The 15,195-nt window shown below is 45.4% G+C and overlaps 1 protein-coding gene across 2 annotated transcripts in view; it reads right to left on the bottom strand.

The window, feature by feature from the left end:
* Window positions 1-15,195, bottom strand: part of TRPC5 (transient receptor potential cation channel subfamily C member 5) — a 104,533-nt gene that overhangs the window by 70,750 nt on the left and 18,588 nt on the right. The gene's annotated exons all lie outside the window — the stretch shown is intronic.

Here is a 15,195-nt window from a genome sequence, read left to right on the forward strand (position 1 = left end):
GCTGGACAGGTATTCACACGTAAGGAAAAAAGGAGCTATGCTTATCTACCTCTGTTTGGCATCGATACACCACACTAAATGAGGACCAGGGGATACCAGCAGCTATAACTAATTGGATGACTTATTCCATCTCCTTGCCCAAAGCTCAATGGTTTCCTGCAGCAAATTAGCCAGTTTTGTTCCATTTTAGTGCCCTATCCAGGGGAAAGAGGAGGTTTTGATAAAGCGATAACGAGAAGGAGGATCTTGCGGTTCAGGTGCCGAACCAGGAGTGAGACACCATGGGTTCTGTTTTTACCATCCCACTGCATGCCGTAAGGCAACTGTGTTCAGCAGAGCCAATTTGCATTTTGCCTTCAGCTCCAGTGTAATGGGCCCGGTGTGGCGGGAGTGGGTGGATCTGAGCTCCAGCCCAGCTGACACTGCAAAATAGTGGGTGGTTGTAGCACACAGCAAAGTTATATCTGCGAATTTCCTGGGGAGCCAGAGATCTGTAACAACGAGTTTGGCATCTCAAAAAATGTGTTCTCTTAGTATCCTGGTTTCCTACAAGTACGAGAAAAGTTTTTGTTTATTACATTTGCAGAGTTACAGCTCTCTGCACGTATGCTTCAACCTGAAGACACACACAAAGGCGTCAGAGGCAAAAGGACCTGTGATCTGAATAGAAACCATCATAAATATATGGGCTTATTTTCTACAGAAACATTATGCCACTAAAGCTTTTAGAACTAAGGAACAGTCTTGCGTGACTTAGGAGCTTGAAGTCTCAACAAACTACATGTATAACCGACTCTGATTTTCAAAAGGACTAAGGATCACAGGTCATTTTTCAAATTTTGTTTTTGAAAATGTTATCCCTGCGGGGTCCAGCCAATTCCCACTGAAATACTGACAAGACACAAAAGGATGCAGAACAGGTCTGATAACAAGTAAGGACCAAAGAGATCTTTGGGAAAGTAAGGATAAGTCCGAATGGGAAGGGAAATTTTGTCCTCATCTGACAATCCGGCTCACAGGAGCAGGGAACACCAACTGGTGGGACTGGTGGCAGAGGGCAGTAGCCACCGTGTGGTGGTGTCCAGGGGAGAATCTTTTGGCTCCAAAAAACCTGAGGGATTCTGGTGACAAGTGCAGCTGCTAAAGTGGAACTGGATACTTTTCACTGCTCTTCAGTTTAATTGAATGTTTTGTAGATGGTGAGTAACATTTGCAATGAGTTATAACAAATGTCACCTTATGAAACATCATGCCAGAATTGGATCCCTTTCCTTTCCAACAGTTTTGTAGAAAGAAAAGAAAGCTTCAGATATCTTAACTTCTCAGTGAGATCTCATCTGCCAGTACAACCCCAGTCCAAGAAAGCATTTTGTTAATACTTCAAGCACACAAGAAGCTGCAATAAAACCAAACAGGAAAGACTCACAAAATGCATGATTTGCCCTGAATTCTTGTCATGCCATCATCTGCATAGCCTAACAAACACACACTGCTGACTGGGTTTGGCAATGATAGCATGCACTATCAAAACAAATATACGTCTGCCTGGATTACATTTCAGTAAAACCTTTAGCTGTTGAGCCACCCCTCTGCCTGAGATCCAGCACAATTACAGATGGACCTTCCAAACCTGACGTCTTTCTCTTCCAAAACTGGCTAACAGAGCATCAGTCAAACACGTGGATGGAACGAAAGATCCCAAGGATCACTGCTGTCTAGCTGTCGCTTCCCAATACCATCAATCTCCTGGAGGCAGCATCTCTTGGTGAAAGAAACAGACAATGCTGGTAGAACCTAGACCACCCGTTTGTCCCAGAGTGGTACTGTCTCCTGCTTAACAGTTAAAAAATGACAAAAATATTGATGAAATCCAGGTAAGAAAAGAGGTAGGCAATTCACAGGTGCCTAGAGAGAAGAAACAATGAAGTACTTGAAAGGTAGCAAGAATAGAATCATAGAATCATTGAGGTTGGAAAAGACCTCTAAGATCATCGAGTCCAACCGTCAACCCAACACCACCAGGCCCACTAAACCATGTCCCTAAGCGCCTCATCTACACGTCTTTTAAATACCTCCAGGGATGGGGACTCCACCACTTCCCTGGGCAGCCTGTTCCAATGTTTCACCACTCTTTCAGTAAAGAAATTTTTCCTCACATCCAATCTAAACCTCCCCTGCCGCAACTTGAGGCCATTTCCTCTCGTCCTATCGCTAGTTACTTGGGAGAAGAGACCAACACCCACCTCGCTACAACCTCCTTTCAGGTAGTTGTAGAGAGCGATGAGGTCTCCCCTCAGCCTCCTTTTCTCCAGGCTGAACAGTCCCAGTTCCCTCAGCCGCTCCTCATAAGACTTGTGCTCCAGACCCCTCACCAGCCTCGTTGCCCTTCTCTGGACACGCTCCAGCACCTCAACGTCCTTCTTGTAGTGAGGGGCCCAAAACTGAACACAGTATTCGAGGTGCGGCCTCACCAGGGCCGAGTACAGGGGCACAATCACTTCCCTACTCCTACTGGCCACACTATTTCTGATACAGGCCAGGATGCCATTGGCCTTCTTGGCCGCCTGGGCACACTGCCGGCTCATGTTCAGCCGGCTGTCGACCAACACCCCCAGGTCCTTTTCCGCCAGGCAGCTTTCCAGCCACTCTTCCCCAAGCCTGTAGCGCTGCATGGGGTTGTTGTGGCCAAAGTGCAGGACCCGGCACTTGGCCTTGTTGAACCTCATACAGTTGGCCTGGGCCCATCCATCCAGCCTGTCCAGGTCCCTCTGCAGAGCCTTCCTACCCTCGAGCAGATCAACACTCCCACCCAACTTGGTGTCGTCTGCAAACTTACTGAGGGTGCACTCAATCCCCTCATCCAGATCATCAATAAAGATATTGAACAAGACCGGCCCCAGTACTGAGCCCTGGGGAACACCGCTCGTGACCGGCCGCCAACTGGATTGAACTCCATTCACCACAACTCTCTGGGCCCGGCCGTCCAGCCAGTTTTTGACCCAGCGCAGAGTCCACCTGTCTAAGCCGTGAGCCGCCAGCTTCTCTAGGAGAATGCTGTGGGAGACAGTGTCAAAGGCCTTGCTGAAGTCCAGGTAGACCACATCCACAGCCTTTCCCTCATCCACTAGGCGGGTCACCTGGTCATAGAAGGAGATCAGGTTGGTCAAGCAGGACCTGCCTCTCATGAACCCGTGCTGGCTAGGCCGGATCCCCTGGTTGTCCCGCTCATGCCTTGTGAGCGCCCTCAAGATGAGCCGCTCCATAATCTTCCCCGGCACCGAGGTCAGGCTGACAGGCCTGTAGTTCCCCGGATCCTCCTTCCGGCCCTTCTTGTGGATGGGCGTCACATTGGCAAGCCTCCAGTCATCCGGGACCTCCCCCGTTAACCAGGACTGCTGATAAATGATGGAGAGCGGCTTGGCGAGCACCTCCGCCAGCTCCCTCAGCACTCTCGGGTGGATCCCATCCGGCCCCATAGACTTGTGAGTGTCCAGGTGGCATAGCAGGTCATTGACTGCTTCCTCCTGGATTATGGGGGGTTCATCCTGCTCGCCGTCCCCGTCTTCCAGCTCGGGGGGCCGAGTACCCTGAGGATAACTGGTCTGCCTGTTAAAGACTGAGGCAAAGAAGGCATTGAGTACCTCAGCCTTTTCCTCATCCTCAGTGACAATGTTCCCCCTTGCATCCAATAAAGGATGGAGATTCTCCTTGGCTCTCTTCTTGTCATTAATATATTTGTAAAAACATTTTTTGTTGTCTTTAACGACAGCGGCCAGATTGCGTTCTAGCTGGGCTTTTGCCTTTCTCATTTCCTCTCTGCACGACCTAACGAGATCCCTGTACTCTTCTTGAGTCGCCTGCCCCTTCTTCCACAAGCGGTAAACTCTCCTTTTTTTCCCTGAGTCCCAGCAATGGCTCCCCGTTCAGCCAGGCCGGTCGTCTTCCCCGCCCATTCTTCTTACAGCGTACAGGGACAGCCTGCTCCTGCGCCTTTAAGACTTCCTTCTTGAAGATCGTCCAGCCTTCCTGGACCCCTTTGCCCTTCAGGACCGTCTCCCACGGGACTCTCTCAACCAGCGTCCTGAACAGGCCAAAGTCCGCCCTCCGGAAGTCCATGGTTGCAGTTTTGCTGCCCCCCCTCCTTACTTCACCAAGAAGCGAGAATTCTATCATTTCATGGTCGCTAAGCCCAAGACGGCCTCCGAGCACCACATCTCCCACCAGTCCTTCTCTGTTTGTAAACAGCAGGTCGAGCAAGGCACCTCCCCTGGTAGGCTCACTTACCAGCTGTGTCAGGAAGTTGTCTTCCACACACTCCAGGAACCTCCTAGACTGCTTCCTCTCTGCCGTGTTGTATTTCCAGCAGACATCCGGGAAGTTGAAGTCCCCCACGAGAACAAGGGCTAGCGATTGAGAGACTTCTGCCAGCCGCTTATAGAACGCTTCATCCGCCCCTTCATCCTGGTTGGGTGGTCTATAACAGACTCCCAGCAGGATATCTGCCTCGTTGGCCTTCCCCCTCATCCTTACCCATAGACACTCAACCGTACCATCATCACAATCGTTGAGCTCTATACAATCAAAACACTCCCTAACATACAGGGCCACCCCACCGCCTCTCCTTCCTCGCCTGTCCCTTCTGAAGAGTCTGTAGCCATCCATTGCAGCACTCCAGTCGTGAGAGTCACCCCACCATGTTTCTGTGAGGGCGACTAAGTCATATCTCTCCCGCTGCACAATGGCTTCCAGCTCCTCCTGCTTGCCGCCCATGCTGCGTGCATTGGTGTATATGCACTTGAGCTGGGCTATCGATTTTGCCCCCGGCATCGGCACGCCACCCCTCGGCTCATCTCTAGCGAGCCTGGTTTTATCCCCTTCCCCCTTCGAACCTAGTTTAAAGCCCTCTCAATGAGCCCTGCCAATTCATGAGCCATGATCCTTTTTCCCTTGTGAGACAGATGGACTCCGTCTGTCACCAGCAGATAGAAACATAGTGAGATAAAATTTTGGAATCTGTGCAGAGAGCCTGAAAACGCATGTTTGCCATATGAATTCTCTTCACAGAGAGGCATTTTCTGCTACTTGAGTTAATATTTGGGGCAAGGAAATTTTTTTCCAGTCTATGCCTGATTGCAGATGCATCAGACAATATCCAGTGACCGGCTAATGCAATGGTGATACCTGCAGCACAAACAGGTGTAGAAAAACTAAGAGAACCACATAACAAACTTACACAAGATAAGGGGAAGAGGACTTACTACTCGATTTGGACTCTGTCACCTCTCTCCAGTTGGGTCACCCTTCTCCCTGAACTATTAGTCCAAGCCTTCAAGCCATTTCAGCCTGACACCACTTCTATGTTGCCTGGCACAGAAATGAGAGCTTTAGCCCCTGAAAAGCAGCCATACCCGGCAGAAACAGCTTGTCTGGTTTGGGGAAGGAAGGTTTCCAGCCACATTACTTTGTCTAATAACACAAAATGGTTTTTCTATCCCTGCAAAAATTTCTCTGCATCTTCCAATGCTCAGTTCAGATATATCTACCCCCTGCATCAACAGGGCCACTTTTTTCACTCTGAAGAGCGAAATGGCATCACAGCTGCCACAGGTGGGTTTGTTGGGATCTCCTGCTGCCTGCTTTTGGACTGGACTCTTGGGATGGACATGTTACAATCACAAGGGAATGGTATTACTTCAGTCGAGGGCTGAAAACAATGGCTTTTGCTGAAAACTAAGAAGTGGCTTTATACATGTCACCATCTGTATGAAATCTACAGTCAGCACTCTCTACAGACACTGCACTGTCCTCAACACCCTTGAGTGTCTCCCACCCTGGATCACGACTTGATACCAAATGATCAGTTCATCACACTGATGTGTCATGCCCAGGTGAACCAGAGATTGCTTCAGCACCAAGGGGGAAGAGACAACAGAAAGAACGAAAATTAGCTTTCCTTTTTAATGTTTGTTGTCGGAGAGAGAACATCATGCAAATTGCACAAAGTTTAGAGTGATGTGTGGTAGCATGGGAAAAGGCAAGGGGGGCAGCCCGAGGGATGTGTAAGAAGCAGGGAGGAGAGGGCAAGGAGAAAGAAGAGCAGGGGAGCAGCACTGAATAGTAGCCACTAATTAGAGACGTGGTTGATGAAGATAGACAGGCAAAGGTCACTCAGCAGCACTGCCTTTTGCCACTAAAAATTTCATGAGTTTTCACTACAAATTTTTTTAGGATCTGTTAGCAGTTGAACCATCCCTCATTTCCCACTTCACACGCACAACACACTCCCACATGCCACTGTCTCATGGGAATCAGAACGACCCGTATGAAATGGGATGAGTATAACTGAAAGGGTGGGAGCCAGTGCCAGTTTACATCCACGTAGTCACTAGGCCCATTATAAAATAGGACCTTCCTGGCTTTTATTTGCTTTTATCATCATTTGACTTTTTATGATGCTGATTAAGAGGTGGAAAAGCACCATTGCTCCTGACTGTTGAGCTCCCTGTGTAATGGAAGCAGCAGAGACTTGTAGGGGTATTGAATTTAGATATCGGAGCTCATTGCTCCCAGCTGAGGTGAGCATCTGACTACCTGAGGAATAAATCAAATACTGGATCTTGAACAGAAGATCAATAGACAAAAGCTACCTTTCCCACTTGATGGGACTCGGTACGAGCAGCCAACTCACATCACACATTCGAGCAGACAACAAAACACCCCATCTGCCAAGTTGCAAATAAAGCGGTTGGTTGTTCCCTCCTACTGGAGATTCACTCTGACACATGTTGGCAAAACTCTGTGTGTAGCTTTAAATGTCACTACACCTTCTCTCTTGGATCTGCAGAAGGGTTTATGTGCTGGAAAGCCTGCCTGTATTTTCTAGTTGTATCAGCCCAATAAAAGAACTGATCTCTTGCAACACATCTTACTTCACTGCTTCCTTCCATCCTTTTCTCTTTTCTTTTTAGTATTTCAGGGAGAGTATTTTCCTCATTTTGCATTTCTAATCTGGACTTCAGGTCTGGAAATCATGGACCGTAACTGCTAAAACAGCCTGACTCTTTCATCATGCTCAGAGGCTGTGAGCTCAGTAATATTGATCTTTTTTAAAAAGGTTATAAATCTGAGTTATGAAATAGTCCAGAAGAGCCACTTAGGTAAATAATATTACATGTAGTTAATGGACCAATTGAATTTGTGATTGGATCCTTCTTTTAAGTGCTCTAGATCTTATTTACTAACAATGCCTGACTGAGCTTACACCTCCCACAGTTTGAGGAAATAAAACTGACTTTGTAACATTCTGCAATTCCTTTTCTTCTGCAAAGATACCCTCTTGTTCCAGAAAATTGCTTTTTCCATGGAGTTCAGTAGGAACCAGATTGCAACCCTAAGTCTCACTGCTTCTTGTGATGTCTCTGCATCACACGCACCACCTTTTTGGTCAGAAGCAGAATTTTTTCCCCGATGCATTTAAATGCAAAAAGAGCCACTACTGAATAAATGTACAACCTCAGAAGTATTTTAGACTTATAAAATTGCAGTGACCTTCTGGTGTATATGGCTGTGTAAATTCCCTTTAGCAAAGGCCCCATGATGTCAGGAAGTTTATATTCAGCTCATAAGTTATATAAGATATATCATTCCCCTGGAATAAGTGCTTTCCAAAACTTGAAGGGTTGTAGTACAACACAAAAATGAGAAACCGACAGCTAATAAAATTGGAGATGAGTAATCTAGTTTCACTGCCCAAGATGAGTGAAAGGGAGAGCACTAATAGAGTATGTGATAAAAATGCAAGGCTGCAGTCGTTCACGATTCACATTGGAGGATATGGCCTTAGAAGATGCAGGGAAAAATTCTTCTTAGAACGTTTTTCACTCATCATCAATCACTTCAGGCGCAGTTAAGAATACATACAGTCACTGGATACTGCATGTACCCTTCTAATCTGAAAAGTGTTTGTAAAAGAGGACAACCTCAAACTTCAGATTACAAATTTACAGAAGCCAAAAGAAAATTCTTTGCCAGTAATTTAAAATATCATAATTTGACTCAAGTCACAGCTGCAATTCTTAACTTCCTGAGGAGGGTGACAATTATCAAATATATGTTTGATTTGGAAAGGCCAACTCTTTGGTATAACTTTCTTCTGCTGCATAATCAATTGATGAGTCATGGCCAACCACATATGGGTGTATATATATGTATCTATAAAAATATCATTACAAAAGATATCGCTTATGTAGTACGTTTGGAGATACTGTTGGGCTTAAGAAAGTACCTGTTCCTCTCTGAGCAATCAGTGGTCCTAACTAAAACTTAGGAATCAAACGCAGTTCTCAGTTTTCTGGCTTTAGGGTGCTCAATCATGTCAGTCCAGGACTTCTACAAGGCCGCCTAATGCTGGAGGATGGAAATCTTGGCACAGCTGAATTCTCTACTAGATGAATAAGCTCTCTCTGCTGGACACAGCCTTACTGAGAGCCAGTATGACTCTGTAGCACAAACTTGCCCAGGAATTAAGGAGCATTGCAAAATTTACCACTTTCCATACCATGTGCAAGGCACTTGGTTTGACCTTGCCTTCTTAAGCAGAGGAGCACAGCTACATATACATCTCAAAGGAAAACAACAAATCATGACACTCCACCACATATGCTTAAACCCATGGGGAGAGCCTAAAAGCCAGCATGTAACAGATGTGAATCATGTTGTTTTGGTGAAGAGCTGAAGGGCTCTCCCATGCTCCAGTGATGACTAGAGCAGAAGAACCTAGAGAGAAAAACACAATGAAACTGGCCTCGGTGTCAGGCTGAGCTCTACAGGCCTGAAACCTCCCATGGGTTTCGCAAGGGGTTTTGTAGATGCAAGGCTCCACCTTGCCATATCTCTGCGGAATCAAAGTCAGCCAGCTGGTAGCCAAGGCTGGTATTCAGGATGGAAAAGGAAGATTTAATTTTGGAGAGATGGAAAGTTCCCTTAGAATTATACTTGTCTGCAGATGTAAGTAAGGAAAATTTGCAGGAAAAGACTTTTGCATGTGTTAGATATAACTGCTGTAGTTGGAAACGAAACTGACAAGTTTGCCAGCACACAAGCCCTTCTTCACATCTGGATTGACCTGACCACAGAGAAGAACTCACATCATAAACCTAACCATTTAAAAAGATGAGGTGTTTGATACTCCTTGCTTTCCTCTTCAGGCCAACTATGAATTTTGTTCTGTTCTTGCTAGGTTTCTCTATTGAACCTACTGCTTCAGCACTTGAGTCCTTCGTAACGCTGGGGACAGGAGCAGACCATTGTTTCACAGGACCAGGATGTTCTCAAAAGGCTTTTTTCCATGGAGCTGCAGAGGTGGGCTACCACTGATTCACTGCTAGCAATGACCACCCGAGGCAACCCAGAAAAGTTATTCTTCTCTCTTTTGCCCGCAATGGTTCTCTGTCCTCCATCTCCACCTGCTGAGCTTGATGTTCTCTTCAGCAGAACTGTATTTCAAAAAGGTGTTGTCCAGACATTTAAGTTTTGTACATCTGTGACTTAAATAAGCTAGTTTTTCCTCAACGGGAAACTTCTTAAATGTGTATTTTAGTGTATTTTAGCTGTATTTTAAAATACACAGTGTAACAACATTTCAGTAGATACACAGTCACTACATTTTGTGGGCAGGCTGCTTAATTCATCCAAATGAGTAATGCCCTGAGTTTTAACAGTGCATGGGAAAACACTTCTCTGGGAAACTTTGCTTTGCCATGGAGGAAAAAGATTTGTACTCGCCTGGCTCAGCTCAGCATATTTCTGTTACCTACTCCTCCATCGCTCATGACTCTTAATGCCTCTTGTCTGAACAGGATGTACTGGCATCATTTAAGGGTGAAAGTCACCAAGGAAACAGTATTAGGAAATCCCTAGTTTGTGTTATGACCTTCATTAGCTTCATTAGTTTCAGTCTAGTTGTACAGAAGAAGTTGCAGCATTTCATATTAATCTGCACAAGCCCTGGCTATATGGGCTTAAACCAGAATCCATTACAGCCTGTGAGCAAGCTGGTATGAGGCTGCTCAGCCTCATACTCTGCAAGTGAATTCAAACAACAAACAGTACCCTTTCTTGGGAAATGACAGCAAAAGCTAATACCAAGCTTGCCTGAATTTATCACACAGTAAATTTGTTCTATGCATGCACGTATACTGTTTGCATTCCAGGAAAGTTCCTAATATGTTTGACTTCAGAGTGCTTTCTCTGGTCTCTGGACAATAACAAACAGGACATCTACTCCTTGCCGTTGCGATTTGCGCACAGCCTAAGCAGCCATACAGAACACGGGCCAATAGTCATTCCTGGGTTCAGGACAAGCAACATCCTTGCCTATCTCCAGCTCTGCCAGTGTGGTCTTTGCAGGGTCTAGGTAGCCCAGATTTGGTTTCATCTGTCCTGAAAGCAACACGCAGCTTCCAGCATGTCTTAATGGAAAGGATGACAGAAAAAAACTCTGGTGTAGAGCCAATTGCAAAGCTCCTATTTGGGAGGGGGGAGTATTGAGCCATCCCTGGAATATTTCAGTATTACCTCAACAAAAATCAGTCTGGGCTACTAAAATGACTAAAATGACTTCCTGGTGATGGAATAGCTGCAGCACATGCTTTTAGCTACTATTACAATTAAGTATTTAGAGTTTGTAATTCTCCCACTTCTTTCCACACAGTCATCGCACAGGTGTGAATAAATAAAAATGTACCATTGTGAGGAGATTAAAAAAAAAAAAAGCCCTGGAATATATTCATAGTATGTATCTTTGCAAATGCAGACAGAACAGAAAGCTTATTTTGTCTGTTTGACGTCATTGTTCTGTCCCCTACTCTTTTGAGATGGGCTATCTATTCATTTTCCACCACCTAATAACAAAAAAGAGATGTCAACTGAACTGAGAAATACTGTCAAGCAAGCCGCCCCATTGTCTTATCTGCTAATGCAGCACTAATGTGGCATAGCATCATTATCATCTCTGTGCTCTATGTCCACTGTTCCTGCGCCTGCTGCTTGTAATCTTTAGCTGCTGTAGCTATTGAAGAAGAGATTTTTTTTGCCTGTTCCCACTCTCGCTCAACAAGCGTTGTAATCATTTCTTCAATCAACAAGATAATCTGTGAAGATCCTCTCTAGGAGACCTGATGGCAGTATGGACTGTTAGACCTGCCTCAGCCTGGCTGAAAGTGCAAGTAAACCACCCAGCCGCAAAAGGAAAATACAAGATTATGGCACAGTTGCCGGGATGAGGAAAGGGCAGTTGCAGCAAGCTATAAACAACTAACAATGACAGTTGTTTATAGGCTCTGTTTCTTGTCTCAGTAATGGGTGGATTTATTAGTGGTTATCAGTTACCAGTTCTGAACAAGCTCTGCTGGAACTGTTTTCATTGGCACCCATGTGAAAATACAGTCAAGACCCAGCGTATGCAGCAGCCATCACCTGCAGCCCCCTGTGCTGACAGTCTCCAGGGTTACTGTGCAGTAGTAACTCTAGCTCTGGCTCCGTTTTAGTTTTTCTCCTAATTTTGTCATTCAAAGCAGCCTGGAGGTTCTTGGAAGGGAGAGGAAAAATCACATGCTCAATTCTCACATAAATGTTTCTCAATTGCAAAGAAAGGCTGTTTTAGACAATACTACATTCACCTGCAGCACCTTTTGGAGATGAAAAAGTGCAAGACCCACGAATACTGCTTCCCTGAGTTAATTTCCAAACTATGGTAAATATGGAGGGATTAAAAGCCAAATTCCCTGCAGCTACAGAACACTGGGGACAGGAACACAAGGAATCTGTGCCCCAAGGGCAGCGAGCACACCACTTGCATTTCGCAGTCATTAGCACAAATGGGACCAAAAAGAGAGCTCCAGATGGGCAAGGAGTGGCTGCCCTGCTCCCGTGAGGGTGCTAGTGCCCGGCAGTGACACTTGTGTGCCTGCGCTCTGTGGAAAACGAACAAGCTTTCAGACACCTCTGCTTTCTGAAACCTTCACAGGAGAAAGAGAGATTTCTTAGGGGCTTCCAGGCAGAGGAAGAAAATTCTGAAAAATTCAAATATTTGAAGTACTTACAGCAGGTGACTGATTTGAATGCAGCACAACTTGGTGTGGGGGGATTACCTCTCCTTCGCTAGCACCAGCCGATGCAGGGCACAGTACCCTCTCCTGCGGCTGCAGCCACGTGGCTGCGCAGTTTCCCGGCTATGTTGGACCCTGGCTGGTTCAGGCGCACCTCACCAGCAAATCCCGTAGTCTGAGACACCTGGATGGTTGTAGGGCTGAGAAGGAGAAACACTTCTACAAGCAAAAGGTTTTGCTGAATGTACCGTTTTAAAACGATGGAGACTAAGCATTACAGATTGCAAATGGTAGTGCAATCGCAGTTGTCCTGGTTTCAGCAGGGATAGAGTTAATTTCCTTCCTAGTAGCTGGTACAGTGCTGTGTTTTGGATTTAGGATGAGAACAAAGTTGATAACACCGATGTTTTAGTTGTTGCTAGGTAATGCTTACACTAGCCAAGGACTTTTTAGTTTCCCATGCTCTACCGACTGAGAAGGCTGGAGGTGCAGAAGAAGCTGGGAGGGGGCACAGCCAAACTGGCCAAAGGGACATTCCATACCATGGGACGTCATGCTCAGTACATAAACTGGGGAAAGCTGGCCGGGGGGGCCGCTGCTCGGGGACTGGCTGGGCATCGGTTGGCGGGTGGTGAGCAATTGCACTGTGCATCCCTTGCTTTGTGTATTATTATTATTATTACATTATTATTATTATTTTATTTCAATTATTAAACTGTTTTTATCTCAACCCACAAGTTTTTCTCACTTGTGCTCTTCCAATTCTCTCCCCCATCCCACCTGGGGGCGGGGGGAGTGAGCGAGCGGCTGTGTGGTGCTCAGTTGCCAACTGAGGTTAAACCACAACAGCAGTTTATCTCAGTCACGTTCTTGCACAAGGCAGGTCTGGTCCTAGCATCCTTCACTGCCACTGCTGTTGAGACAGTCTCTTGACAAAATGACTGCCTCGGCTGTGCAGTAAAGCGGGGTATTTTATGGGGAGGTGGAAATGCCATGAAGAAAAAAGAAAAGAGAAATCTTCATGGAAAGAAAGTGGGAGGGAGCTTCCCCTGACAATGGTAATAAACAGAATAGTCTGCAGATAAAATAGAAGCAAAGCCAAATCCTAGTTCATTAAGATAGCTCAGGAAAGAGCCTAGAACTGCAAACTGGACAGTTTTTGAAGACCCACAGAGAGGCTGGAGGAGATAAAAACAGAGTCATTTAAAATGGAAAAATGTTGTTCTCAAGAGAATTAAGCATGGTAATCTAAAAGACACAAAAAAATGCCGCACAGACATAAAGCAGCATGGAAGAGGAGTAACACTGTTATACTGCTTGTAAGTAAAGAAACGCATAAGACACAGATATTTGCTTCTATTAATGCCCTAAGAAGGTTTCTGAATAATATCTCCAGCATAAAACTTGCCTATTCAACTACCAGATCATTCTTATAAAGTCATTTGGGTCAGAGATTTGTAGGAGTAACCATGTTATTTGTTAATCTTTGCACACATATTGTGCCCTTTGGCTACCAACAATAGTAACACCCATTTCTTACATGGCTTTTCAGCCACAGATCTAGAAGTACTTTTCAAAGGACAAACAGCATTCATCCTCTCGTAGTATGGATGGAGAATCTGCAGCAGAAGTGAAGTGACTTGCTTCATCCTTTCATGACAGCAAGTGATAATTGGCCAGAATTGCCCAGAAATACACACATATATATGTGTGTGTATATATATATACACATGTGTATATGTGTATAGCTTGTGTAACTGATCCTTTGTTGTCTACTGAAACAAGCACAATGCCAGAGCTATCTGGAGTCAGAATGCCTCCAGGGGAGCTGAGTCACTGATCCCCTTTAGAGGGATGTGAAATGCTCTTCCCCTGCCCTATTGTTGCCTTCTGTATAGACAGAACGAAGCAGGAGCTTTGCCTCTGCCCACACCTGCTCCTCACCTTACAGGCAGCCACTGTGGTTAACAGGAATACTGCAGTCTCTCTTCCTTGGGCTCACGTCTGAAGTTTGCAAACAAGTCCTGCCCCGTGATCTTGCAGTGGAAGCTTTCTGGCACCCTTTTCCAATCTCACGGCAGTGACTTCCCTCTCCCGGGGCCTGTGCCCTGATGGGGGGCAGTAGTTCTGTCCCATGAAAGGTTGCGCAAGAAGTGGTGATAAAAAATGGAAATGTCCCACCTTATTAGGGAAACACCTTATTTTAAATATTCCACAGGGCTACTCTGTCACATGCTGAAAAACGTGCAGGACATTATCTTGGAAATCAGTGCCTGGTCTTCCTAAGGGGAACTTCTCACATGGGCATAGGATGCTTTTTTCTTCCTCCCCAAGTTCTTGTCTGCAGTATAACTTAACGTCACTGCTGGTTTTTTGTATTTTCTTTCTTCAAGATACTATTCTAAAATTTTCTCCCATTTTCTTTTGGATTTAATTTTGCAGTTTGCTTTCCTGTTCAGTTAAGTGTTCATTCAAGACATCTCAGCTTTCAAGAGACATCTGAGGTGAGGCTTGTCAGTTTTTCTTCAGAAGAGATTTATTTTGTATGCTCTCAGTTTTAGGCTCAGCTACAGTATAACCGCAGGGGGTTCATGTTTAAATTGAGCTGTATTCCTCTGGCTGCAGGAGTGGGCCTATGCAAAGGAAATGCACAAATCCATAAATAAGGCTTGGCACGATTTCACTGCTCTACTTAATGCTGACATTTGCAAGATCTCTTTTCCCAAACATCTTGCTTCCAAATCCCTGCACCTGCTAATTTGTTAATTCTGTTTTCAGTGAGTTTAGACTTGTGTATTCTTAATTATGCTAATGAAGAATAAACTATTTAAAATACTAATGTTTTGCAAACTTTAAAAAGAAAACAGCTAACAAATACCTTGCCCCTGGGCCTGTCTTCACTGTTGGATTCACAGACCAGTTCAGGGCATTACTTCTTCTCTCCCAGGTTCTCTTGAGTGGATGTCCTGTCCTCCCTTTCTCCCTCCTCCTCCTCCCTCTCAGGGCTCTTCTGACACTGCTTCACTTTCCCCTTTTCTGTCTGATCCCTGCTGAGAGAAAGATCTTGCAGGTTAATGAAAATCACCCC

This window comes from Aptenodytes patagonicus, chromosome 9 (genome assembly GCF_965638725.1).
Source record: "Aptenodytes patagonicus chromosome 9, bAptPat1.pri.cur, whole genome shotgun sequence".
Taxonomy (NCBI): domain Eukaryota; kingdom Metazoa; phylum Chordata; class Aves; order Sphenisciformes; family Spheniscidae; genus Aptenodytes; species Aptenodytes patagonicus.